We start from the raw sequence: 27,617 nt of genomic DNA, 5'->3' as shown, positions 1-27,617 counted from the left end.
GTGTTGTCTGTTCTCCCCAGAGATCTGAAACATTGAGGGAAATTTTCTTTAGGCATGGAAAGAGTTCATCATTAGTTGTAAAACGGGTAGGTTCTTATCGGCCTGTCATGGATGATGCTTTCAGATACACTGCTCACTATAGGAGAAACAAGATAACTACTTTCCTTAATGAAATATATTACAAAGTTTAAGAAGAACAAAAATAGCTTGAAAGGTTTAGTTGCAGGTATATGTATACAATGTGACCACATTGCTTTTTTTACATAGGCAGTCGAAGCTACACTTTGTTGCTGCTTGAACAATTATGATCAAATATTCCATTAGATTTCATTCTCCAAATGCAGAGATTCATAAAAATTTTCTAAAAAATAAAATTTCCAATATAGATAATTCACTTTGACCATACTAAAAATATAGACTTAAAACAGCCTTTATGACAAAAAAAGGCAAGATATTTTACAGGGGCACAAACCGCCAAGAGTGTGGCACGGTGGTGCTTAACCAATGTATATACAGGATATACACCAGTAGAAAAAAAAGCAGCAGCACTTGCCATTAAAAATCTTTTTTCCTTTTATTTAATTTTCATTAAAATCATTTGCAGCCAGTAGGGAGGGATATGTGGGAGCAGGGGGTATTCAAGCAACAGCTGTTTGGCACAAAACCAGAACTTTCTCGATCTCCATATATGTATTCTATATATAGTCTTAGTGCTCATTTGTTGAACCAATTACAAAAAAATGGTATCAATTCTCTAGTTATAAAAGCAAGGCTAGTAATTTTTCTTTCCTTTTAACATTTATCATATGATATTGAGCCCCAACCCCCCCCCCACAGAGTGTGGCTGTGACGGCAGACATTTCTATGCCCGGTCTTCCATTGGCTAGAACTGCTGGTGCACTGGCGTGAAGGCATGGGGGAGGATAGTCAAAATTACTGGTTGCAGTTATTTTTGGAGTTGTACACCAAAAAAACTAGCGTACTAAATCCTGATAAGTCTCCCCCATTGTTTCTGCATGGACAATAACCTCTACCTCCCTACAGTACTTCTCATGTATTGTAACAGGTCCTGCAAAAACAGAACTAGTTAATGTTGTATGAAAAGAAAAAAAAAGGAAAGGAATAACTACGAAAACAAAATGGGAGCGAGCTGAAGGTACAAGTATAGTTCATGTTCAAAGAGAATTCAGCCTGCAGAATGTATTGATCCCATACTAAGTGTGCAATCAATACTTTCTGTCACTGCATGCTTTTTACTGTGAAAAATGTATCACAGCAATAGAACATTGCAAACCCCTGGCTATGCTTTTTATTTTTTTCATTTTTCAGCTGAAACTTCCCCTGCTGTTCTTTAGTAGCACACATGGGATGTTAAACAGTGTGGCCATTAATAAGAGGGGGGGGGGGTCTGCCCCTGGGTGGGTTTTCCTTTTCTCTGTGGATAGTCAGCTTTATGGACTGGTGAAGAACCAGCCAAATACAAGGAATCTCAACTAGAAGAATTTGTCTGCACAAGGCAGGGCAGCCAAGAAAAACAGCATGAGCCATGTCAATTTTTATTACAATAATAAGACCAACTTTTCTCTGCTGCTCTATGCACCAGTTTTATTTGGCTACATAAAAAACTGTGTATTAACGTGGATTACTCATCAGGGGCCCCTACCTTGGAACTCTTAGCAGCAATTAACTATATCACTCCACACCTTTAGACACACATTACCATTCTTCATGCTTAAATCTTACTGTATATATTAATGGGTTTTATTTTATGACTACTTAAAAAAAAAAAAGAAAAAAAAAAATAGGCAAAGACTCATTAAACTGGAATTTTTTTTTTTTTTTAGTCTTTTGGGGCTCAATGCATTAAGAAAATATTTCTGTATTGAACAATAGAGGCTTGACTATAGCAGACTTCAACAAAAGCTGAAATATATCTGAAACCTATGTTAACCATATGTTAAATTGTCACCGGTTAAGTGGATATTTTTATGTTCTCCCTCCCATAATACAATGGAACAGTGTCATTTTGAAACTTCTATCAACAGAAAATGTATAAACTTGTGACTAATGGAGATGTATGGTTTGATAATGGAGATTTTTTTTTCTCTTGGAGTAAGGGTCTGGTTGAGACTGCAGCCCCAAACAAAAAAACTGAATGTGGTGATATCTAAAGTGATAAAAAAAACATTTTATGTTGGTGAAATTAATAATTACAGCGACCATCACTTATTATTCACATTTTGTACCTTGATGGCCAAATATGCAGACATTAGAGAGGGGGTCCAGTTCTTCAAAGTCTTTTTCCCTTTAGTGTTCTGACCTCTTCCTCTCACGAGACAGCCTTCATGCCAATCAGTTGATCTACATTACTAAGTGGCAATGTTGATGCCTGTAGGGAAAAGGAGAACATAATGGCCCATTCTCAGTCAATCTATGAAAATATATTGTTTATTGTGCATACACTCATTTTTTGCATATCTATATCCCCTATAGGGATTTCCTTTTCTCTTTTTCTTGACAACTTTATTACTAGTCTTAAATATTTGTGCTATGGAAATATTCCACCTACTTCCATATTAATGCTAAATATTTGTCCGTAAAGCAATGACACCAATAGTGACTGTGTATTGTATAGGCCAACTGCATAACGGATTCTTCTCGCAAATGCTGTCCACAGTTGGCTGAACTTACCTAAGAAGAAGCCAGCAAGCTGATTCAGCAGTCTCCGTTCAGTACATTTGACCTGGGTTCAGACACACTGACCAGTTAACCAGCCTCAATTTGGTCACATACAACAAACCTTTACTCTCATCAGTAATTAGGTTAGTACCACGCATGGTACCAGTTTGTTGATATTCGACATTTAAAGCAAGCCTGTCAACAGGAATGTCATTTTTAGCTGGTAACAGGTTCCCACATCCTAGGCTATGCTGATTTTAAAAATGTCTTTGTCAGCATTCTGAATCATAATAGTTTGTTTTAAATTACCTTTCTCCCGGTCAGCAGCATGTGATAACTCCCTTGGGAGAAGCCTGTATTTGCCTGTATCTTCTCATGCATTCTTCCTCTCCACCACACCACCCCCCTCCCCCCCCTACCTGCTCAATGCACATGACAGGAAGTGGGGAGGGAGCTGCCTGAGTGTGAAGAGGAGGAGACTGACACAGGCACACACACGCTGCAGCTGCCCTGAAGGCTTAACAAACATTAGACAGATTCCTCTATAGAACCTCTTAGTGCACAATCTTCAAAAGACCATGACACAGCAGTAACTTGTAAGACAACACTTAGAGAATAGAGAAGTATAGCGATGGTGTTATGTGAATCTGCTCGGCCTCAATGCAAAATCTGCACTAGGGTCCCAAATATGTTGTACCATTTATTATACTGGTCTCTTCATTGGGAACATGGCATCTTTTGGGTCCTTTATTATCCTGGGTGCAACTTTACCCTTTGCATCCCCTCAAGTTACAACCAGGCCTAGGAGAAGCAGATGCTTCAGAAGTTACTGATCTCACTGAAACATTCAACAGAAATAAATATTAGGCTTGTACATTCCACTTTGTGTCCAAAAAAAGCTTTAGTGGTTATCTGAGGCAGTGTATTCATCCTTCAAGACCATTGTTCTGGCATGAGTCACTTGTGTTTGGACACTTGCCCTCATGAGGAACAGGCCAGCGCAGACCACTGTCTGATAGGAATCTCCAGCTCATATGCTCTGAGGAAACATTGGTTTTTCCCTAGCAATGATGTTAATCTCTCCATTTAGAGTCAGCATGTGACATGGGGAGGGTCTTTTTTGCTTTTTGTTTCTAATTCGGTCATTTACATGTAGGAAAGAGAATGTTACTGTTGAAACACTAAAGTGTTATTTTTAGCACATTTCTCCACAAGAAAACAAGACATCATTACTTGTGACAGGAGAGAGCTGAGAGGTTTTTCTAAAATGACCGAGACAATGCCTTGTGTGTTTAAAATGATTATTGGTGAGGAAACTAATGTACAGCTTCAAGCCAAGTCCCATGACCCCTTTTAGGGGTAAACAAGTAGGGCATTTGGTAAACTACGAATGCCCAACATTTCAATTTGACCCTAAATAAAACCAATAGAATACTGCTAGCTAAATCTAACCCCCTTAAAGGGGTATTACATATATTTATAACCTATCCTACCATAGGTGTTTGATGGCAGATTTCACCACATGGCACCAAGCACATCAGGATACACTTTTAAATTATACCAAAGCATTTGGGAGAGTGCTGTGGCTTCCACACAGTTTATCGGAAAACATGGAAGGCAATCCCAAATGAAGGAGTAAACAACAAGTAGAAGAAAGTAACGGAACTCACCCACTGGTTAGAAAATTGTAATGTCCTCTATTGAGGTGCAGAAGCGTAAAATCACATGCAGGGAGAAGCAAGCCTTGGCAATGGGGCCATTTTGCGCTCAGTGGCGCTTTCTCAAGCCCAAATGAAGTTCATCAGTTAATTATGTCCAACAGAAGTAAATGAGATGGTAGAATGCTAACTGGATTCAGTTGTGCAAAAAGCAGGCTTTACTCTAATAGGTCAAGAGACTATTCCAGAACGAGGGGGTGGCAGTCATCGAAACTACATCCATGATACAGGGTTGCCACACAAGTGGTGGTTGAATCAGAGAATGGTCATAGGTATAGAAATGTTCGGTGAAGATTTGGGAAAGGTTTTTAATTTTTAATGATCCTGAATCTATTATTTGTGTTTATTAGTCATAGGGTAGAAAATAAAAGAAAGTTAGAAGGATGAACGTCAATATTCAGCATCTCAGAAGTTTTCACTTGTCCATAATATTAAACCTTTTAGCAAATGAAGATGGATGGGCGAAAAAACTCCCAAACGTAATGGTAGCTTCTGGCACTATCGATAACCATAGCAAAGTGCCCTAGAGCAGAATCTGAGCAGGAAAATATGAGCAGGTTGTTTAGTTTTAGTGCCGTGAAAATGGTGCCAGCCATTACCTATTTTAAAAAGGTGCCAAAATACTAGGTACATCTTATTTTGAGAAGATTTCAGTAAGTGATTAAAAGGAAAGGAACCAGGAGGTGACAGTTTATCTTTGTGCAAATACAAGCTAATATTCTTCAAATCTTGCCCTTAAAGGGATTGTGTAACCTCTAGTGAATAGAGTGGTAGGTTTTGCTTGATTCACTGTCTGGGGGTACTATCAAAGATAGTCCCAAACTGCTCTGTCCAGTAAACATAAATGAGGTGGCAGTATGTTAGTCTGACAACAGGACTTTTATTGTGATTATTAGGGATCCCAACTATCAGGTCTTCTGTCTATTACCTCATCAGCCAGTCATTCCTGTCTATAAGATAGAGGGTGATGTGATCTGTCCATGAATTATTATCCTGCCAGTCACCTTAATCATAATCTGAATACTATCATGAGGTCCTGGCAAGGCAAGTGTTCATGGACAGATAAGATCACATGATCCTCCATCTGCAGCCATTTTATGAACTGGAATTTCTGGCCTTTGAGAAGGTTTCAATCTACCTAATATTACTCGTGTATTCTTAGGCCGCAATTGCAGAATGCATTTTCATTGTGTCTGAAATTGCTACTTATTTAATGCTACTTACTTAATGCAAGCATTTAAGTCTAAACACATCTGCATTCGGGAAGGAGATTCTCTAAATGCACATAAAACATGATTCAAACTTGTGAGCATGGATCAGATAGAACCTATTAAAAGCAATCAGTGCCTCTGCCAGCTCCTATTTTGGCCCCCTCATATCCTCCTCATATTGTAGACCCTTTATTTCCCCCTCATATTGTGGCCTCTCTCATCTTTCCCTCATATTGTGACCCCTCTCATCTACCCCTCATATTGTGGCCCCTCTCATCTACCCCTCATATTGTGGCTTCTCATCTACCCCTCATATTTTGGACACTCTCATCTACCCCTAATATTGTGGCCCCTCCCATCTCATCCTTATATTGTGGACCCTCTCATCTCCCACTTATAATATGGACCCTCTCATCTCCTTCTCATATTGTGGCCTCTCATCTCTCCCTCGCATTGCGGCCTATCATCTCCTCCTCATATTGTAGCTCCTCTCATCTATCCCTTATATTGTGGCCCGAACGCATTATTCCCATGTTGTGGGCTCCCTCTCATACCCCATATTGCAGGCCCCCTATCATAGCTCCCCCTAGATTAATTGTGGGACCACTCTCATATCCCCTCCCCATCCCTTTCCGGACACAGATAGAGATGAAGTCCCGACATAGGAAGCAGGGTTGGAGTCAGTGGCGGCAGTGGGTGGGGGTGGGGCTAAAAAAGGGCGGCCCAGGTGCACCAATCTTACTATGGATGAATATATTGGTAACTTACCTAATATCCAGCCCCCACACACATTACAGAAACATTTAGTAAAGTGGCCAACTCATTTGACTGAATATTGTACATTTCTGCTGTACTGCTTCATGAGGTCTCATTTACATCTCTAATTGCAGAGAAGCTCTTGACCACAAGTATATAAACTCAGGGTTATGCCTATACTGTATTGTATTTTAAAATATGCCCATTTTCTGGCTTGTTCTTGTGTTGATGCTATATTGTATGGTAATACAGCATAGTCTGCTTGCTTTCTGATATAGCGCATAGCAGCGCTCCCTTGGCTCCAAAGACAAAGCTACTGCGCATACACAGAATTCCAGCTTTGGGCCGAGTACAGGCAAGTGAAAACAGAAGCCTGTAGAGGACATGTTGGTATGCAGGATCAGCTAAAGCTACTGGGCCGATAATTTGCATAAATAAAGGATACATTTTTTTTCTCTTCTTCTGCTAAATGCTTATTTACCTGAAAGCAGAAAGGCTGATGTGGTAGAAGAGATAATAACAAAACAAATTTAACCATATGTTTCCACCAGGCGCAGATGTTGGTAAACTGCCTCGCAGCTCCAAGATACTTTCCGCTGCTGACCAGCATCCCATGCCTAGGAGAAGTTTTAATTTAATACGGTAACTTGAGGCTTAGTCTTGTAAGTCAATCTCTCACAAATTTTATACACAAAATTTCTAGACAGTGAAAAAAGGGCTTGTTTGTAACTGTTAAATCTCCATTAGATTTATATTACACTGTGTATACTCCGGTCCTGCCAGACGTGACCGGCACAGAAACCAGATCCATCTTCTATTTATAATGGATAAACATTTCTGTGGGCACTTTAAAGGCCACACACTGATTCCATAGGATTTACACTCATATCAGCGCCTTAACTATATAATCTATATAATACAAGGTCTAATTATTGCCTTTTTGGCACTTCTTTGGGAGGAAATAAAATCCTGAATGAGAACAGTTAATATCCTTTCCCCACTCCTATAATCCCTTGTCTGAACCATCCAATACAGTGTAATAAAAGGACAGAGGGTCGCCAGGATGATGGCTTCACGTTTGCTTACTTAGGTTTCACATAGTATTTGCCGGCAGAGTGTAGAGCGACGTCAAGAGCACAGAGTATTTTCCATTTACAATAGGGGAAAGGGGAGCAACTATTCATGGATTACATTCTCTTCTAAGATTAGTACCCTAGATGCAATTCGGCATTACATGAAGTGACATAGCTTGCTGCCTAATTGTTCTAGTGTAAAGGCGAGGCGCTGCCTCCTGCGTAGCGCACATTAGACTTCCGAGAATCTAGTGAATTACTTCTGATTACTCCTCTGGACTTACTGCTAAGAAGACGGTTGAATCCAAATTGCAGCGATTAGACGAGAGAATGTGTTGTTTGTGAAGCAGAACTTGTAGTCTAGGTTTTCGATGTACTTCTTTTTGTACACTACATAATGTATTGTTTATATAAATATATAAAAAGTGTAAAAAATAATCCTTTGAATTCATGCTGAACTAGCAGAAAAAAGAGGTTTTATACTACTTATCTCTACGTTTTTTTTATTACTACACAAATGGCACATTTCTACTTTGAAATAAAAAGATACAAAATTGCAAAGCATTTGCTTGTGTGCTGCTTTTTTTTCTCAGCTAAGTGACTTCATTATATCTGTTCTGCAATACCATTGTAATATTGATTCCATTTTCTTTTCATTGCCTATAAAATGGAAAGAGCGGCATGACTGCCATGACATTTGCATACTATGTGACATCGAATATAAAAATGATAAAGATCAGGACGAATACAAGGATTCGGGGATCCAATCTTTTCAGACATAAGGAAATATTCAGGTCCTTGCCAATGATGATGTTTGCGGGCATACTTCACTTACTGTCAATTATTTTGTTCAGATACATAAAATAAAATCAGAAAAAAAAATAAGAATAAAAGAAGAAAATGGTTTGGTTTAAAAAGGCAGAATTATAGCTACCTTATAACCCTCTCACTGGTTTTCTGGCCAAAAAAAGTTCAGATTTAGTCAAAAAGGGTGCTATTTTTTTATGTTCTGTTTTATAAAATTGGGCCAAGGCTAGTCTTCACAGGTGTTGGGACTTTAACAGTTTTGCAGAAGGAGGTGTACCCCCTGTATCTCCCTACAAGCAGTGGATGAAGTCACACTTAGAGCTGATAAAAGTGAAGGATTTTGAGTGTGGCAACGCCTGCCGAGGCTAAAACATGCATTTTCTTCAGGCCATGGCAGGTACTGCATGCAGACAATCTCTGCATCTATCCCCTTGACCGGATGAAGATGCATGTTTCAGCATTGAAAAGCATTTCCACACTCAAAACCATAGCGTTTTATTAGCTCTCAATGTGACTTTATTTTTAAACAGCTACTGATAGCGCTCCTAACCAACCCATTGTTTTATCCATTGGATTTGTCCTTTGCTCCTGTATTCAGACTTATTCATGTAATGACAATTTATGACATTTGACAATTTAACCGGTTCGCGACCGCCCGCTGTGTATTCACGGCGGCGGTCGGGTCGCGCTGCATGGAGAGGGCTCATGGGCTGAGCCCTCTCCATAGCCGGTAAGTCTTTGCTGCATATTGCAGCAAAGGCTTACCGGTAACACTATCCCGGGTGCTATCACAGCGATGGGCGCTGCCATCTTACCTGAGATCGCCGCTCCGCGTGACGACATCGGGGAGCAGCGATCCATCTCCATGGTAGCCTCGGGTCTTCCGAAGACCCGAGGCTATTTCGTTTCAACCCCTTTATTACAATGTGCTGATAGCACAATGTAATGAATGAGGAGGAAAATCCCCATATACTGCCATACTATAGTATGGCAGTATATGATAGGATCGATCAGACAACCTAGGGTTAAAGTACCCTAGGGAGTCTGAAAAATAGTAAAAATAAAAATAAAAAAAAATTAAAAAAAAAAATTATAATAAAAAAACCTAAAATTTCAAATAACCCCCCTTTCCCTAGAACTGACATAAATATAAATAAACAGTAAAAATCATAAACACATTAGGTATCGACGCATCCGAAAATGCCCGATCTATCAAAATATGATAACGGTTTTTCAATGAGTTTAACCCCGTAATGGAAAATAGCGCCCAAAGTCGAAAATGGCACTTTTTTTGCCATTTTGAAAAATATAAAAAAATCTATGAAAAGTGATCAAAAGGTCATACAGTCCTAAAATTTATATAATTGAAAATATTATCAAATTTTGAACAAAGGACACCACCCACAGCTTTGTACACCAAAGTATAAAAAAGTTATTAGCACCAGAAGTTGGCAAAATAAAAAAAAATATTTTTGTACAGGAGGTTTTAATTTTTGTAAATGTATGAAAACATAAAACCTATACAAATTTGGTATCCCCTTAATCGTACCGACCAAAAGAATAAAGTAGACATGTCATTTGGGGCGCTCAGTGAAAGACGTAATATCAAAGCCCACAAGAAAATGGCGCAAATGCATTTTTTCACCATTTTCACTGCATTTGGATTTTTTTTCCACTTCCGAGTACATGGCATGGAATATTTAATACCATCACTATGAAGTGCAATTTGTTACGCAGAAAACAAGCCACCACACAGCTCTTTACGTGTCAAAATAAAAAAAGTTATAGATTTTTGAAGGTGGGGAGTGAAAAATGGACATAAAAAAACAGGAAAGGGCCCGGTCCTTAACCGGTTAAAAAGTCACAAATTTTGGTGCAAAACCACTCCAGCCTCCTCCTAGTATAGGGGATACTTAGGAATCGGCAGTGCAAAAATCTATGATCCTTAACAAATCTGATGCGTAGAAAAACAGTCTAAAAAACTGGCATCTACCCCATTGTGTGAGGGGTTCTGTATTATTTACCACAAAAATGGCAAAAAGGAAGAAGTGATAAAGGTTCAGTAGGAATAATTGTATTGCAACTCAGACCTTCTTACTCATAGATATATTTTATTTGAGTTTTTTTAAACCAAAACCAGGCCAGGATTATAAAAGAAAATTACTTTTGAAGGATAAATACTGCATAAAAACCTGAACATGTAAGCACACAAATAACCAACTATCAATTGATGTGCACAAGTGTTGTAGCTACTAGCCATTAAACTTATACAGTATAGCAGCTACACTGTCAGGGGTGCTCCCACGATCCCTGTCTCGGATCGCGGGTGCACCCGTTTCCCTCCGTATGCCCCCGGAGCCCAGCATCCGATAATTGGCGCTGGCCAGCTATAAGTGCCTGCCTCTTCCTGTGACCCTTGCCGGATCTTTAAGCCATCCCCTGAAGAGAAAGCCCCCGTGTGTATCCCGTGTTCCTGTGTATCATGCGTTGCTGTGTGTCAGTCCGTTCATGTGTTCCTGATCCATGTGCCAGACCGTTCCTGTGTTCCTGATCCGTGTGCCAGTCCGTTGCGGTATTCCTTATCCATGTGCCAGCTCCTGCCTGAGTCCTAGTATGCCTTCCTGTGCTTGTCTCCTGCATTACTACCTTGGCAGCCAGTGCCGGCCAGCCGCACCTGTGGAACGACCTGGTGGTACCCCGCCGCAACAAGACCAACCCGCTTTGCGGCGGGCTCTGGTGAACACCAGGTGCCTCTTAGACTCTGGTCCCAGGTGTCGGCTAGTACCATTTCCCGCGGTGGTCCAGAGGATCTACAGACTCCAGTCCTGACATACACCAAAGTGTAACTAACAATGACATAGCCAACCAAAAGATTTATGCGGGCAGCTTTATTATTGCCACTTACATACACATCCGTCAGTATTTCGTCTGAGGATCAATCCCAATTATAGAAAGAAAATTACGCAATATCTATAAAAGGAATCCATAAAGATAAATTGCACAGGCTGATAATTGTCATCTAATGGGCTACTTCACGCCTTTGGAAAAGGTCCACTATCTGGCACTGTGGTCGTCCTTGCAATGTGTGTATTCAGCACAAGCTACAATACCCCACAGCACATTTACACAGTCAAAGCAAATTGTTATCATAAAAGTCTTCCTGCTCTTCTTTGAACAAGAACCACAAAAACTTCCTCTCAGCAAGGTCTGACATTGCAAAAGGGAACAAACTTATCAGTGAGCACATGCTTGGTATCCATTACAAGAAAAATCAGGTTTGGCAGTTTGTGCGTTTTGTTTGTACCACCTGACAACCTCTCCTATGGCCTGCTGCTCACCTCCTCCAGTTGTGTCCCAACTATACTCGTACTCCATATATGAGAGTATGGTTTATAATAGCATGTCTACAAAAGTGTTTTATCCCTTTACCTGGTAATAAATATCTGATCATCTGAATGGGAACCCTCTCTTTATTATCTGCTGTAGCAAGTCGGAGCTTGTGTATGATGAAGTCCTACCCCTCCGGTGCTACCAGATACCTCAGGATACTCTGGCCTGCTAGATATTGGACAAACAATTTGTTTTTTGGCATTGATGAAAAATAGGTCAAAGGAACATAGTCCAGACACAAAGTGTCAGACCATGTAAAGTTTCACAATGAGCTTGTCGATTAATGGGCCGTACATGGCATAATAGTCACCAACACTCCTGGCCCAATAACTGTAGAGTCTGGGAGGAAAATAGAAACTGTTTACACATCTACAGTGCTCATGGAGTCTGGGCCCTTGTATATTGAACATAGTCAGCAAAATCTCCCCAGATACAGAAGAACATTTTTGACCATTGAAGGAGAGACAAAAAACTAATAAAAATAATAACTCACCTCACAAAACATATGTGCCCCATGTAATATAGAATAAATGAAGAACTGTATCTTCTTTAGGGTTAATGCTATGCTGTCATCTATCTAACTAACTAAATGAGTGTGAATAGAAATATTAACTAAGGAAACCTACATTACTAAAGTGAAAACCCTAAATATCACATCACTATAAAATGCTTAGCTGTGATATGAATGTTTTCAGACACCACTAAAAGGTATCAGCTTCAGAATATAAAATATACCTTGGACCTAATCCAGTTTAATAGTTGCAGTAATAAAGTAAGTATTGGGATTTATTTACTGTGTCTTCCTTTAGTGCTAGAGATGATATGTAGTATCTCCAGATTGCATAGAAATCTAACAGATTTTATTACTCCAATGGTTTCAAATAAACTTCAAAAACAGTCTGATATTGAGGTATAATAGTGTTATGTGTCTACAGCTGCTATGTAGACCTATTTGTCTCTAAGGTGACAGGCAACAAACATGCCCTGTGTAGCCTGGGTCAGCAGTCCCGCTATCTTACATCTGTTCCCTCCCTACCTCTCGCTAACATACTTGCTGCACTCTTTTCCTTTAACATAATAGTTCACAGTTTTACTAACACCTGTTTTTAGGCACAGGGCAGAAGGAGTGATACCCAACACCCCTGCCCATCAGCTGTTTAGAAAGAAGGGAATCTTTGGACAAGTGGCTGTGCTTGGTATTGCAGTACAAGAACACACAATATTATATGATAATATGATACAAAAAGGAAGTCTGTAAGAGCCAAGTTTGTGAGGCCCTGGAAGAAGCCGAATAAGGGAAACCCTGGACCTAGTGTGCGATCCTTTGGCTCAGTTTCATACAAAGTGTGTTTCTTTTTACTTCTGTGAGCAGAATAGATATAATTTAAACCTTTATAAAGTTTGATCTATGCCATGAATCTGCTCCACTTCATCTAGTTCCCTGGAGCAAGTGGTGACATGGAGAGGAGTAGCTAGTCTTCGATTCCCATCGGTGTGACTGGGCTCCTGGTAAATACTGCAGTGAAAAAGGTTATATAGGTTTTCAGCTATATGGTGATCTATTTTTCAGGTCAAAGCTTGGTGTTACATTTTTACAAGCCACGTGACTGATAGATGTCCCAGGCCTGTGAATAGACAGTGGCATTGGGTGGGGTGCTAGGATGTGGACCCCAAAGATCCGTCCAATTAAAATATTCTGGAATTTCCCTTTAAAGCATTAGGGTTAAGCAGTTTTTTCTTGACTTTTTTGTTGCATTTATATGTTAGTACATGAGGAAGATCATGGCTGGCAAGCTTTAAAATGATGCCTTCAAATTGATCCAGATGCATTAGCTAAATGAATAACCATTTACAGAAATTTAGATGAATATGGACAGTGTATGCCACAAATCTTCCAAGTGAAAGATTTCCAAATCACAGAGGGGACCGGCAGCCTGAGAAGTGTGTTACTAATGGAAGACACCCGCAGCTCATTTCAAATAAATCTCTGCAGCGGCTTTCAGCGATCAGCACTTTTTTTTTTTTTTTTTAAGTATCGTTATTTTTCTCATCATTATTTCTGCCTCCTTGTGCAGGACTTGTTTCCCTAATAAGAACTATTCAGAAGATGAAATACTGTTTTAAAACATTTTGTTGTTGTTTTGTTGTGTCTTTTTTATATTTTTATATAAAAAGATCAAAACATCAACAGAAAGAAAGGCAACAAGAAGTCACCACAGAAGTATTACAGAGACTTAAATAATAGCACATTTGATCAGACATGAAGAGTCTGTGGTTCTTTTGTTCATGTACATCTGTATCTCCCAGCATGCACTGCCTTACAATTACTACATGCTCATCGTGTGAGCCAAAGAGGCAACTGTAGAATATGTTCCTAAAATTCCCAGTCTGGTGTATATCTTGGTCATCTCCAGTGAAATATTCTACTATTTCTGGAAATCTTCCTTTTGTTCTTAGGGTTAATCGCTGGAATCTGCAAATGTCAGAGGGAGGCAGTGGTCTGCATAATACCTTGTGCTAGTGAAGTAGCCACGGCCCATAGTCCTCCTCCTGCCGCGACTGTGTACCTGACAACATGACAATTCAGCAAGTTACTGGTTAATGGAAAATGGAGCAAAGCTGAAATGACAAGCGTAAAACAAAAGGACAATTGAATGCGGCTCTGAGGCTCATTGCTGAAGTGGCTCTCTGCATGACAAAGGTTGATTACTACTATTGTGGTGAAGTGTTTGAGGATACAATTCAATGAAAACAGCCATGGAAAATCGCACAGTAGGCAGGATCTGCATCCTGCGGGTCTCATAGTCTGTGCACGAGCTGGTTAAAAGAAACTAATATATTCCTACTGTATTTAGAAAGGTAAAAGAGCGAACAGATGATATTTTGCCATGCAATATTTGTATCAAGGCGCCTGAAGTCTGCTGCAGCCATGTAGCAAACATTAACATATATTTACTACTTGGGGTGGGGGACACATTTTTGAACACATTTTTTCAACCCCTTATCTCTGCACCTGTTTTCCATGTTATTGCACTGACTGTTTTTCCATCAATTCCTTCTATGAGCTACAAGTTTAATATTTTTTGGTCACTATAGCTACATGGGGTATTGTTTTTGGGGCTAAAATTGTAGTTTGTAATAGCCCAATTTTGGGATTCATATGCCCTGCTGATGAAATTTTAATTAACTCTTTTTGTTCAGTAAATTTAAAAAATAAATATTTTTTGTCAATGTGGACAAAAATTGTTTTGCAGAAAGACTTGTAGATTTTATTTGTACGCATTTGAGATTCATAAAGTTTTTGATTGCAATTTATATAATTTTTTGTGTGATGGCTGATTTAAAAAATGTCAATTTTGACAGTGTTTTTCCTTTATTTTTGAAAAGTTTTTTGTTGTACAGGATAAATATCTATATAGTTTTGTAGCCTGGATTGGTATGGGTGTAGAGGTACAACATTTCTGTGTTTTCACGTTTTTTTCTTAAAGGGATGGGTTTTTTAATGTTTGTTGAGGTTTTTTTACACTTTATTTGTTTTTTATTAAAACTTTATTTATTTTTTTACTTTAGTTTTATATTACATTTTCCCACAAGGGGACCCTTACATGACATTGTTTGATCTCTAATATTATGCATTGCACTACTTATGTAGTTCAATGCATTATAGCTCTCCTAACACTGGACCCTGGGCTGCCATGTGACAACATGGGCACCCTGCGCTTACAGCCTCAGGGTGCCAAAGGGAGCACACTCCCTCTGCATCCACTTAGATACGGCAGTCCATGTTTGACCTAAGGAATTAAACACCCAGGATTGGAGCTTTTCCGATCCCGGCTGTTAGTGCTGTGGCCGGCTGTAATAACAAAGCCCTGCCCTGGCACTTGCATGACCCAATGTCCTGTAATACTTTTCTGACACGGTGCCTTGGAAAGGCTTTGCATTAGAAGAAGTACCTTATTGACTGCCGTAAAACATGATATGCTGGCAATAAATGGGTTAAGGTCTTTCATAGTTAGGTTTACAAGTTTAACAGGATAATTTAAAGAAAGTTGTTATGTTTAAGAATGCATCATTCTAGTACTTCTAAATGAAAACCATATTTATCAGATGCACCACTGAATTAGTCATCCAAAAAAAAAATCTTGTTGGTCACACACTTACACATAGCTCAGCAACATTCACTCACTCTGGTCTGCTACATACATTAACTCACATCAACACACTCAGCACTACTACATCCACACCCACAGCTCTTCTTCATACCCAATCCCAAAGGGTTTAAGGACCTTGCAGTGATTCAGGAATCATGTGATCAGTCACATGCTTCTGATTTCACTCTAGGCCCTGTTTTAATACTCATGGTAGGACTGCCGAAAGAAAAAAAAGTATTGCAGAGGGTCTTCTCCCTCAGAGATCATATGAAGCACTTTGTCAGCACTTCACCTGTTCTTCAGCACAAAATGCTGGAGCCTCCTGACTATTAGACACCGCCATTTTTAGCAAGATTTTTTTCTTTCTAAAAAGTGTGTCTTACAATCTCAAAAATATGGTTTGTTTACTAAAAGTTGGATTTTCAGAAAAAAAATTGCCATCTAAGTTAGACAAGAGTGAACCTAAAAGAAATTGAACAGTTACATTTCTCAAGTCACATTTCTCTTTTATTTGGCTATGCATCTGTTGAATAAACAGCATACGCATTTCCAGTCCACAGTGGTATAAAAACAAATGTTTTTGCATGAATGAAAACCCATTTAATATTAAACTTTAAAAAATGATTACACCCCATGCAAAACCTCCTTTGGAGCACACATTTGATGCTCAAATGACTGGATATTTTGTATTTCATGTAGGTTGCTGTGACTGTAACCAATAACACGGTGTGACAAGCGGAATTCTATGCTAAAGTCACAAGTTCCAGTTAAAACATTCAGTCTGTATGGTAAGCGGTGAATGACCCCCTTCTCGGATAGATTAATGAGCCATGTCCACTTCAGGAATGACTGTCCTTTTGCTCCATGGGTTTGATTTGGCTCAGCGCTCGGAGTCTCAGATGACATGTCTTGGAATGCTGCTTTAGGACAACTAGATAATAATGGAGAACAGTCCTGAAAAGATTCTATGGGTTTAGAAGTGCAGGCAATCTTGCAGGGGCCAGTCCAAAGTCCAAAGTTTCCACCTGCAAGTGATGAAAAACCTGCTATTCCTGCCCAAAATGTTACCATCTCAGCATCTCCAGGGTGTACTATGGGAAGCTGTGCAATTCATGAACAAGGCTCTGGTGTTAGCGTCTTGATGCTTGGTACCACAGGCCACCTTTAGGTTTTTTGATGTCCATATGTAAACAGACCAGAGCTGTTAAGACAGCTAGAAGAGTTGTACACAATATGGATAGTTTTCTTTTGTAAAATTACAAGACAGTTTTATTAGTTTTGACAATTGATGTATTGCAATTAAATTAAGAAAAGCCTGAAGCAAAACCCTAAAACCTGTTTCTAATAGAAATATCCTCTGAATATTTCAAATGAGATGATATATTTTTAATATAAAGAATTTTCCTGTACAGTATAAATTATTAAATATAAACACCCAATATAATCCCATAATCCTGCTTTTTTTCCTTCCATCATGACTGATACAAACTCTTTGCTCATTACCTTCTTGTTATTATACCCATAGGGATAGAAGTATTGTCAGGAACTAGAACTAATATCACCTCATGCTTCTCGATTTAATAAGACCTTATTATATAATTTCCATGAAGGGGAATATGTTACATACATATGTATCTTTAGGATAAGAGATCAATATCACATTGTAGCCATAATGCTTTTCTTGTTACACTCCTTTCCTGGAATCAATTTATTTTGCTTAGGAGTCCACAACGAATGCTTTACACAGAAGAGTAAAAGTAGCTATTTCAATTCTTGGATGTCTACACATGGATGTCCTATATTTATTTGGAGAAGGGCTGCAAAAGTTTTCTGTCCAACAGGATTATTAAAAAAGGCTTGTGATGGAATAAGCAAAGTCTGATAGAAATTTAGTAAACCATAGTTGTAGCCATAGAAGTTAAAATATTAATAAATCAATATTCAGTGATCCTAGGATAAGTCCAGGAACGGCTACATATTATGTCCGGCTCCTAGGAAACCTTATATAGGCGAGATCCAATGCTCTTTATCTTTTCATTTCTGACAATATGAATCTGCCTGAGTATTCTAGCAGATGTTATGTAATAAAATAAGAAAACATTTCATAATGTGGAATTGTAAACCTGACATTTGGAAAGCCCTGCTCCTTAAATGTGCCTTCTAGGTGCTGGTGTGATACAACTGCAATCCCTGACATTCTGCTCACTGTACAGCTCAGCGTGGAATAACGTATTGGATCTATTTTATATAAGCAATGATACATTAAACATCTTTCTATGGATCAGTTATCATTCACTTGGAGGTAACACAGGTTCTAGAGTTCATTATATAGACATTTTTCTCATGAAACAATGAAGAGACTTCAGAAAGTTAAATCTAGATATATCTCTACTAGAGATGAGCGAACATACTCGTCCGAGCTTGATGCTCGATCGAGCATTAGCGTACTCGTAACTGCTCGTTGCTCGGACGAGTATTTCGCCCGCTCGAGAAAATGGCAGCTCCCGCCGTTTTGCTTTTTGGCGGCCAGAAACAGAGCCAATCACAAGCCAGGAGACTCTGCACTCCACCCAGCATGACGTGGTACCCTTACACGTAGATAGCAGTGGTTGGCTGGCCAGATCAGGTGACCCTGGGATAGACTAGCCGCTGCCCGCGCTGCTCGGATCATTCTCTGTCTGGATGCCGCTAGGGAGAGAGCTGCTGCTGCTCAGGGAAAGCGTTAGGGTGTTCTATTAGCTTACTGTTAGGCAGGAGTGATTCTAAAAGAACCCAACAGCCCTTCTTAGGGCTACAATAACGTTATAATTTTTTTTTTTTTTTATTTGCAGCTAGTACCATATTGTGAGGAATTAGCAGGGGGACTTGCTACCGTTGTGTTTAGCTCTTAGTGACACACATATCCACCTCAAACACCAAAGTGGGAAAATTTATTAGGGGTTTGAGTAGAATTAGGCACAGTCTGCCAGTTTCTTTTTATTTTACGTTTATTTTTTTCATAACTCAGCGTCATCTCATCTGGCATAGTAGTGTGCTGTAATACTTGGCTAGAAAATAGCCATAGGAGAATACAAACGTCTTAATTACGCCTACAGTAGCGTTATATATATTTGATTTCTGGTTGATCTGCTGGTGGCTGTACTTGCTGCAGTGCATCTACTATCAAATTGGGAGCAATTTGGAGTCAGACTTGCGACCACTGTGTTTTAGTGACGCACATATCCATCGCAAAGACCGAAGTGGGAAAATTTATTAGGGCCCGGGGTTGTATTTCAATTAGGCACAGTCTGCCAGTTTCTTTTTATTTTACGTTTATTTTTTTCATAACTCAGCGTCATCTCATCTGGCATAGTAGTGTGCTGTAATACTTGGCTAGAAAATAGCCATAGGAGAATACAAACGTCTTAATTACGCCTACAGTAGCGTTATATATATTTGATTTCTGGTTGATCTGCTGGTGGCTGTACTTGCTGCAGTGCATCTACTATCAAATTGGGAGCAATTTGGAGTCAGACTTGCGACCACTGTGTTTTAGTGACGCACATATCCATCGCAAAGACCGAAGTGGGAAAATTTATTAGGGCCCGGGGTTGTATTTCAACTAGGCACAGTCTGCCATTTCCTTTTTTATTTTACGTTTATTTTTTTCATAACTCAGCGTCATCTCATCTGGCATAGTAGTGTGCTGTAATACTTGGCTAGAAAATAGCCATAGCAATAGGATAGCATCGTTTGGTTTTAAAAACTAAAAAACACAAAAAAAAAACAAAAAACAAAAAAAAAAGGTAAAAAAAAAATACAAGTTATAACTCTCATTTTCAAAATGTTTAACCCGAGGGCTAGGGGTAGAGGACGAGGGCGGGGACGTGGGCGTCCAACTACTGCAGGGGTCAGAGGCCGTGGTCCTGGGCGGGGTGAGACACCACCTGCTTATGAGGGAGCAGGGGAACGCCGCAGAGCTACACTCCCTAGGTTCATGTCTGAAGTTACTGGGAATCGTGGTAGAGCACTGTTGAGGCCAGAACAGTGCGAACAGGTGATGTCGTGGATTGCCGACAATGCTTCGAGCAATTTGTCCACCAGTCAGTCTTCCACGCAGTCCACCCATGTCACGGAAATCGGCACTCCTCCAGCTCCTGCACCTCAGCCTCCTCCCCCCCAGTCTGCCCCCTCCCAGCAAAATTTGCCATTTGAACCGGCATACTCTGAGGAACTGTTTTCTGGACCCTTCCCACAGTCACAAACCACTTGTCCGGTTGCTGATGAGCAATTTTCCGATGCCCAGGTTTTCCACCAGTCGCAGTCTGTGGGTGATGATGACCTTGTTGACGTAGTGGAAGAAGTGTGTAAAGAGGTGTCCGACGATGAGGAGACACGGTTGTCAGACAGTGGGGAAGTTGTTGTCAGGGCAGGAAGTCCGAGGGGGGAGCAGACTGAGGGATCGGAGGATGATGAGGTGACAGACCCAAGCTGGGTTGAGAGGCCGGGTGAACACAGTGCTTCTGAGACGGAGGAGAGTCCTCGACCAGAACAGGTTGGAAGAGGCAGTGGTGGGGCCAGACGGAGAGGCAGGGCCAGAGCTGGTGCATCAGCGCCAAATGTGTCAACTAGTGAAGCTCCCGTGGCGAGGGCTCCTGCGCGAGGGCTAGATTTTCAGAAGTCTGGAGGTTCTTTAAGGAAACACCGGATGACCGACGGACTGTGGTGTGCTACATTTGCCAAACCAGGATCAGCAGGGGTTCCACCACTACTAGCTTAACTACCACCAGTATGCGCAGGCATATGAATGCTAAACACCCCACTCAGTGGCAACAAGCGCGTTCACCTCTGGCCGCGCACACCACTGCTCCTTCCCCTGTGTCAGCTGATAGTCAGCCCCCTGCCCAGGACCCTGCCACAAAAACCCCATCGTCACCTCCACGATCCTCCACAGCATCCACCAGCGTTCAGCTCTCCATACCCCAGACGCTGGAGCGGAAACGCAAATATAGTGCAACCCACCCGCACGCCCAAGCCCTTAATGTGCACATCTCCAGATTGCTAAGCCTGGAGATGCTGCCCTATAGGCTAGTAGAGACCGAGGCCTTTCGCAGCCTCATGGCGGCGGCCGCCCCTCGGTATTCGGTCCCCAGCCGCCACTACTTTTCCCGATGTGCCGTCCCAGCCCTGCACCAGCACGTGTCAGACAACATAATCCGTGCCCTGACCAACGCCGTTTCTGACAAGGTCCACCTGACCACGGACACGTGGACGAGTGCTGCCGGGCAGGGCCACTATATATCTCTGACGGCACATTGGGTTAACTTGGTGGAGGCTGGGACCGAGTGTGACCCTGCGGCTGGTCATATACTGCCGACGCCGAGGATTGCGGGGCCTACCTCGGTCCAGGTGTTTGAGGCCTACTATGCCTCCTCCTCCTCCCACCCCTCCTCCACCTCCTCCTCCGAACGACCATCCGTGGGCATGGCGCCATCAGTCGGTAGCTCTAGGCACAGCAGCAGTGCCGTCGCTAAGCGACAGCAGGCGGTGCTCAAACTGCTGAGCCTAGGCGATAAAAGGCACACCGCCCAAGAACTATTACAGGGCATCACGGCGCAGACTGATCTGTGGCTGGCACCGCTGAACCTGAAGCCAGGCATGGTTGTGTGTGACAACGGCCGTAACCTGGTGGCGGCTCTGCAACTCGGCAGACTGACACATGTGCCATGCCTGGCCCATGTGTTAAATCTGATAGTTCAGCGTTTCCTCAAGACATACCCCAATCTGTCTGATTTGCTCACGAAGGTGCGCCGCATCTGTGCGCATTTCAGGAAGTCCAGCACAGATGCTGCCACTCTCAGGGCAGCGCAGCGCCGCCTCCAACTGCCCGCTCACCGACTGTTGTGCGACGTGCCCACGAGGTGGAATTCAACACTGACCATGTTATCCAGAGTTTACCAGCAGCGCCGAGCGATTGTAGACTGCCAGATGTCAACTTCCACCAGAACTGGTAGTCAGGTCAGTCAGCTTCCTCAAGTCTACAATGAGGAGTGGACGTGGATGTCTGATATCTGTCAGGTGCTGAGTAACTTTGAGGAGTCAACACAGATGGTCAGTGGCGATGCCGCCATCATCAGCCTCACCATCCCGCTGCTTGGCCTGTTGAAAAACTCTCTGGTCAGCATGAAGTCGGAAGCTTTGCGCTCCTCACAAGAGACAGGGGAAGAAGATTCCCTTGTTGATAGCCAAAGCACCCTTAGGTCTGTTTCTCAGCGCATATCGGAGGAGGTGGAGGTGGAGGAGGATGAGGAGGAAGAGGAGGAGAATGTTGGCGAGACACAAGAGGGGACCATTGTTGAGTCCTACACTGTTGAGCGTGTATGGGCAGAAGAAGAGGAGTTGGAGGAGTTGGAGGAGGAGGAAATGGACAGTCAGGCCAGTGAGGGGAGTGAATTCTTACGCGTTGGTACTCTGGCGCATATGGCAGATTTCATGCTAGGCTGCCTATCCCGTGACCCTCGCGTTCAAAGAATTTATTCCAGCACCAATTACTGGGTGTTCACTCTCCTGGACCCACGGTACAAGCAAAATCTTTCCACTCTCATCCCTGGAGAGGAAAGGAGTGTGAGAATGCATGAATACCAGCAGGCCCTGGTGCACAAGCTGAAACAGTATTTCCCTTCTGACAGCGCTAGCGGCAGAGTGCGTAGTTCTGCGGGACAAGTAGCGAGGGAGAGTAGGCGAGCAGGCAGCTTGTCCAGCACTGGCAAGGGTACACTTTACAAGGCTTTTGCCAGCTTTATGTCACCCCAGCAAGACACTGTCACCTGTCCCCAGTCTCGGCAGAGTAGGGCTGATCTTTACAGAAAGATGGTGAGGGAGTACGTAGCTGACCATACCATAGTCCTAAATGATCACACAGCTCCCTACAACTACTGGGTTTCAAAGCTGGACATGTGGCACGAACTGGCGCTCTACGCCTTGGAGGTTCTTGCCTGCCCTGCCGCTAGCGTCTTGTCAGAGCGGGTTTTCAGTGCAGCTGGTGGCATCATCACCGATAAGCGTACACGCCTGTCGACTGACAGCGCTGACAGGCTGACGCTTATCAAGATGAATAAAGCATGGATTTCTCCTAATTTCAAATCTCCAGCAGGTGAAGGAAGCTCAACCTGAATAATTTATCCACTCCTCCTCCTCCTCATTTTCCTCCTTCTCCTCCTCTTTCTACAGTAAAGCAGAGGAAACTGGCTGTTTTTTGACAGGGCCCACTGGCTCTAGGTATAGTACTTTATGCATTTAATTTTTCTGGAGGGCCACCGACACGGTCCTCTGTTTTAAACAATTTTTGGGAGTGCCACATACAGGCACTCAATCTATTCAATTTTTCTGGAGGGCCACCTTTCCGGTCCTCTGTTTTAAACAATTTTTTGGGACTGCCACATACAGGCACTCAATCTATTCCATTTTTCTGGAGGGCCACCTACCTGCTCCTCTGGTTTAAAAACTTTTTTGGACTGCCACATACAGGCACTCAATCTATTCCATTTTTCTGGAGGGCCACCTACCTGCTCCTCTGGTTTAAAAACTTTTTTGGACTGCCACATACAGGCACTCAATCTATTCCATTTTTCTGGAGGGCCACCTACCTGCTCCTCTGGTTTGAAAACTTTTTTGGACTGCCACATACAGGCACTCAATCTATTCCATTTTTCTGGAGGGCCACCTACCTGCTCCTCTGGTTTGAAAACTTTTTTGGACTGCCACATACAGGCACTCAATCTATTCCATTTTTCTGGAGGGCCACCTACCTGCTCCTCTGGTTTGAAACATTTTTTGGACTGCCACATACAGGCACTATCCAAATTGAATTGTCTCCATAGCAGCCTCCACACGTTGTCTCCATTGCTACCTCCAAAAGTCGTCCATATAGCTGCCTCCATACATCGTCCCTTTATCAAACGAGGTTTGTCAGGCCGAAATTTGGGTTGTTTTCATGGATTCCACATCAAAGTTGTTAACTTTGTCGCCACCCTGCTGTGTTATCCACAAAATACACTGGCAAACTTTTACCATTTACGGATATTATTTCAGCGCTTCTTGCGCATCTGTTTACATTCCCCTCACCCGCCATATCCTAAACTTATAAGAACGCTACTACACTTGATCTTATACAAAAGGTTCTTAGAAGTGCTGTTTGGGGAGTAGCCTAGAGACAGGGGCTTGGATTGGCGAAAGCTCGCCTAGCAGCGGAGCGCCAGCTCCATGCGCATCATGCGCTTCTTGCGCATCTGTTTACATTCCCCTCACCCGCCATATCCCAAACTTATAAGAACGCTACTACACTTAACTTGGTGCAGGCTGGGACCGAGTCTGACCCTGGGGCTGGTCATATACTGCCGACGCAGAGGATTGCGGGGCCTACCTCGGTCCAGGTCTCAAAGGCCTACTATACCTCCAAATCCTCCCACCCCTCCTCCACCTCCTCCTCCTCCGAATTACCATCCGTGGGCATGGCGCCATCAGTCGGTAGCTCTAGGCACTGCAGCAGTGCCGTTGCTTAGCGACAGCAGGCGGTGCTCAAACTGCTGAGCCTAGGTGATAAAAGGCACACCGCCCAAGAGCTATTGCAGGGCATTCCACATCAAACTTGTTAACTTTGTCGCCACCCTGCTGTGTAAGCCGCAAAATATACTGGAAAACTTTTTTCATTTACGGATATTATTTCAGCGCTTCTTGCGCAGATGTTTACATTCCCCTCACCCGCCATATCCCAAACTTATAAGAACGCTACTACACTTGATCTTATCCGAAAGGTTCTTAGAAGTGCTGTTTGGGGAGTAGCCTAGAGACAGGGGCTTGGATTGGCGAAAGCTCGCCTGGCAGCGGAGCGCCAGCTCCATGCCAAGAACCAACTAACATAGTTTTAACTGCAGCACCTTTAATCTACTACTAGTTCACTGCCTCCATACATCGTCCCCTTATCAAACGAGCTGTGTCAGGCAGAATTTTGGATTGTTTTCATGGCTTCCATGTTAACTTTGTCGCCACCCTGCTTTGTAATCCACAAAATATACTGGCAAACTTTTATCATGTACCAATATTATTTGAGCGCTTCTTGCTCACCTCCTTTGGTTCCTCTCTGCTACCCATTGGTTTGAAGCCTGAGTCCATTTAGGGTATGTCGCCATGCCACTCTCTAGCCTTCCGCTGCTGCCGCTGCCTCTGCATGCCGTCCCCTATAGTGTCAGGGTCAATTATTGGATGTTTTAGATGCTATCTAGCTTCATTCTGTCACTCTGTCATGGCCATGCTGTTGGCCATAATTTTGGCATAATGGTGCATTTAAGCAGCCTCAGAGGCATCCATGCATGCTGCCCCTGCTGTTTCCTGTCAATTTCCGTGGTGTTTCCATCCTTTTCTGAGGTTCCCAGGTGTTTGGCCAAGCTTCCCTGTGCAGAGCCTTGGTCCCCTTGAAAAATGCTCGAGTCTCCCATTGACTTCAATGGGGCTCGTTACTCGAAACGAGCACTCGAGCATTGGGAAAAGTTCGTCTCAAATAACGAGTACCCGAGCATTTTAGTGCTCGCTCATCTCTAATCTCTACACATCATATAGGAAATTGTGAAAAAATGGGTCTATCTTTTGCTATGTTTCTTGTACTTTACACTGTCCCCATAAAGTAGAGAAATATACAAATACATTTTCCAGCATTGGATAAGGAAAGCATAGCCTCTTAGCTGCTTTGTAGCTGCATTAGCTGCCTTAACATCAAGCATGACTTTCAGGAAGCCTAATAACAGTATATGGCATTAAGCCAAACCAGCATATCTGTTCCAGAAGGAACGGATTTCCAAATTTATACAGCACTGTTTCAATTTCTTTGTATCTCTTTAGTACAGTTTAAGGAACTGGTTTAGCTGTATGAGAAGCTTCCCACTAGGGTCGGGAAGTAAGAGTTCCCCTTACAGAGACTTTGCCAATCAAGGCTGCCTTGTAGGCATGTGAAGACTTACAGCCATTGATGTTTCATTGGATGGTTCTGGAAAATATGCAAATTACTTATTCCAGGATGGGATAAGAAAAACATTGCCTCTTAGCTTTTTGCCTTTTTTGTAAGGCAGCCCCTAACATCATGTCATCAGGCTTTGTGAAAGTGATGTTTGATGTTAAAGGGAACCTCTTACCAGAAATATCATTTTTAGCTGTTGACAGGTTCCAAAAGCCTATGCTATGTTGATTTTAAAAATGCCTCTGTCAGCATTCTTAATCAATTCTTTATATAAGTTTATATTACATTACCTGGTTCTCAGCCATCAGCATGTTGTGACTCCAAGGGGAGGAACAGCTGCAGCCTGTGTGTGCCTGTATCTCCTCATGCATTCTTCTTCTCCATCACACCATCCCCCTTGTTCCCTTGTCTGCTCAAAGTGAGGGGGGGTGGGAGGGATGATCGGATCCCCTAAAAAAATAGAGTTATAAAATGTTGTTAATTATTTACACTTCTCGTCTAATGTCCCATACTGGGAGAGGGAGTTGCTATCATGCAAGAGGCATGAATTCATGCCTTCTGTCACGTGAGAGGCGTAGACATTGCAGCCCCGTGCTCCGGGCTGCTTTTTCTAAAACTTTTTTTTTGTCAAGCTTAAAGAAGACCAGCGCCAGGGTTGGAGCTAAAGAGGAATATAGGTGAGTATCTGTAGTTTAATTTCACTTTTCTTAAGCGGTAGATTTCTTTTAATGCTGATTTGTGAGTAAATTATAATAAATACCTTTTTAAACAATGATTTGGATAATTGAAACTGCTTACTTGACAAACTCATTAGAAAACTTTCATGTCTGATGATAATAAGTTTGCCTTTTAAATCACTTGCTTTCTCCATTGCGGGGGTTTTGTAAGCAGTACAGTCATATCAAATACCAACTTCCACCTTCACTCACACAAAGATATTTGTACATTTAACACAAGTGCTCAGGTTCTTTGGACCAACCAGGGCAGAGGGTTATAAACAAAGATGTTCTGTACATAATGTTGGGGGATTACACAGATAGGTGGAGAAATTAGTGGAGGTAGGTGAATAGAGACAGAAAGATACATGCAGTTCTTAAGTGTAATAGACCTACAGAGAGCTTCCCCGTAAAGGAAAAAAATAAAAAAAGATGCTCTGGCTTGTTTCCTGAATGTTATACGTAAATTACAGACATCATATTTCTTCAGCTTCAGGCTCCATGTGTGGTCCCCCTTGGTCTTGATAAACACTTCTTGGTCCTCCTCTCCCCCAGCTCTGTTATAGTTGTCATGATTCAAAACAATCCTCACATTGTAGGCATGTGCACATATGGAAAAGTAAAAAAAAAAAAATTAAAGAGGTTTTCATAGGTTTTTATAGTGATGGTTACATCATCAATAAGAATTAATTTATAAGAATATTTATTTAGTTAATATTACCAACTAAATTGCTTTAGCAATTCCTTCATTTTCTTCTTCTGAATCTGTTTGAGTACAGATCATTCGCTAGATTTCAGACCATGTGCACTTGCTCCAGCCACCTCTTCTCTACTATATCTGCTATGGATGGTGTATTAGCAGCATCGGGATTACACTTGTCAGGCCAGTGGCTTCACCTGTCCACCCAACACTTTCTTTTTCGCTCTTAAAATCCACTACAGATTGCTCTATAACAACATGAGGAATGTGATAGCAACACAGACTTTGATTGCTGTGCAAAGTAATGGCAAACGAAGGAGAGCAGAGACAGGTCAGACAAGGGAAACCACAAGGTGTGAAAACCCCTTTAATGATCCGTCCTGTGTCCTCCTCCCATCTGTTATCCAGCAAACACCAGAAATATACCA

The 27,617-nt window shown here is 41.9% G+C and overlaps 1 long non-coding RNA gene across 3 annotated transcripts; it reads right to left on the bottom strand.

The window, feature by feature from the left end:
* Positions 1 to 12: 12 nt before the first annotated feature.
* Positions 13 to 26,619, bottom strand: LOC140075352 (uncharacterized). 3 transcript variants are annotated; one of them, XR_011849400.1, is made up of 3 exons: positions 26,064 to 26,619; positions 2,247 to 2,389; positions 13 to 136 (listed from the first exon to the last, which is right to left on the bottom strand). It is a non-coding gene; the product is annotated as an uncharacterized lncRNA (long non-coding RNA). The 3 variants fall into 3 exon arrangements; XR_011849401.1 differs by lacking the exon at positions 26,064 to 26,619 and adding an exon at positions 14,146 to 14,219; XR_011849399.1 differs by lacking the exon at positions 26,064 to 26,619 and adding an exon at positions 2,570 to 2,649.
* Positions 26,620 to 27,617: the final 998 nt, after the last annotated feature.

Source organism: Engystomops pustulosus, chromosome 8, assembly GCF_040894005.1.
Source record: "Engystomops pustulosus chromosome 8, aEngPut4.maternal, whole genome shotgun sequence".
NCBI lineage: Eukaryota > Metazoa > Chordata > Amphibia > Anura > Leptodactylidae > Engystomops > Engystomops pustulosus.
This window is presented reverse-complemented; position numbering and strand designations above follow the sequence as displayed.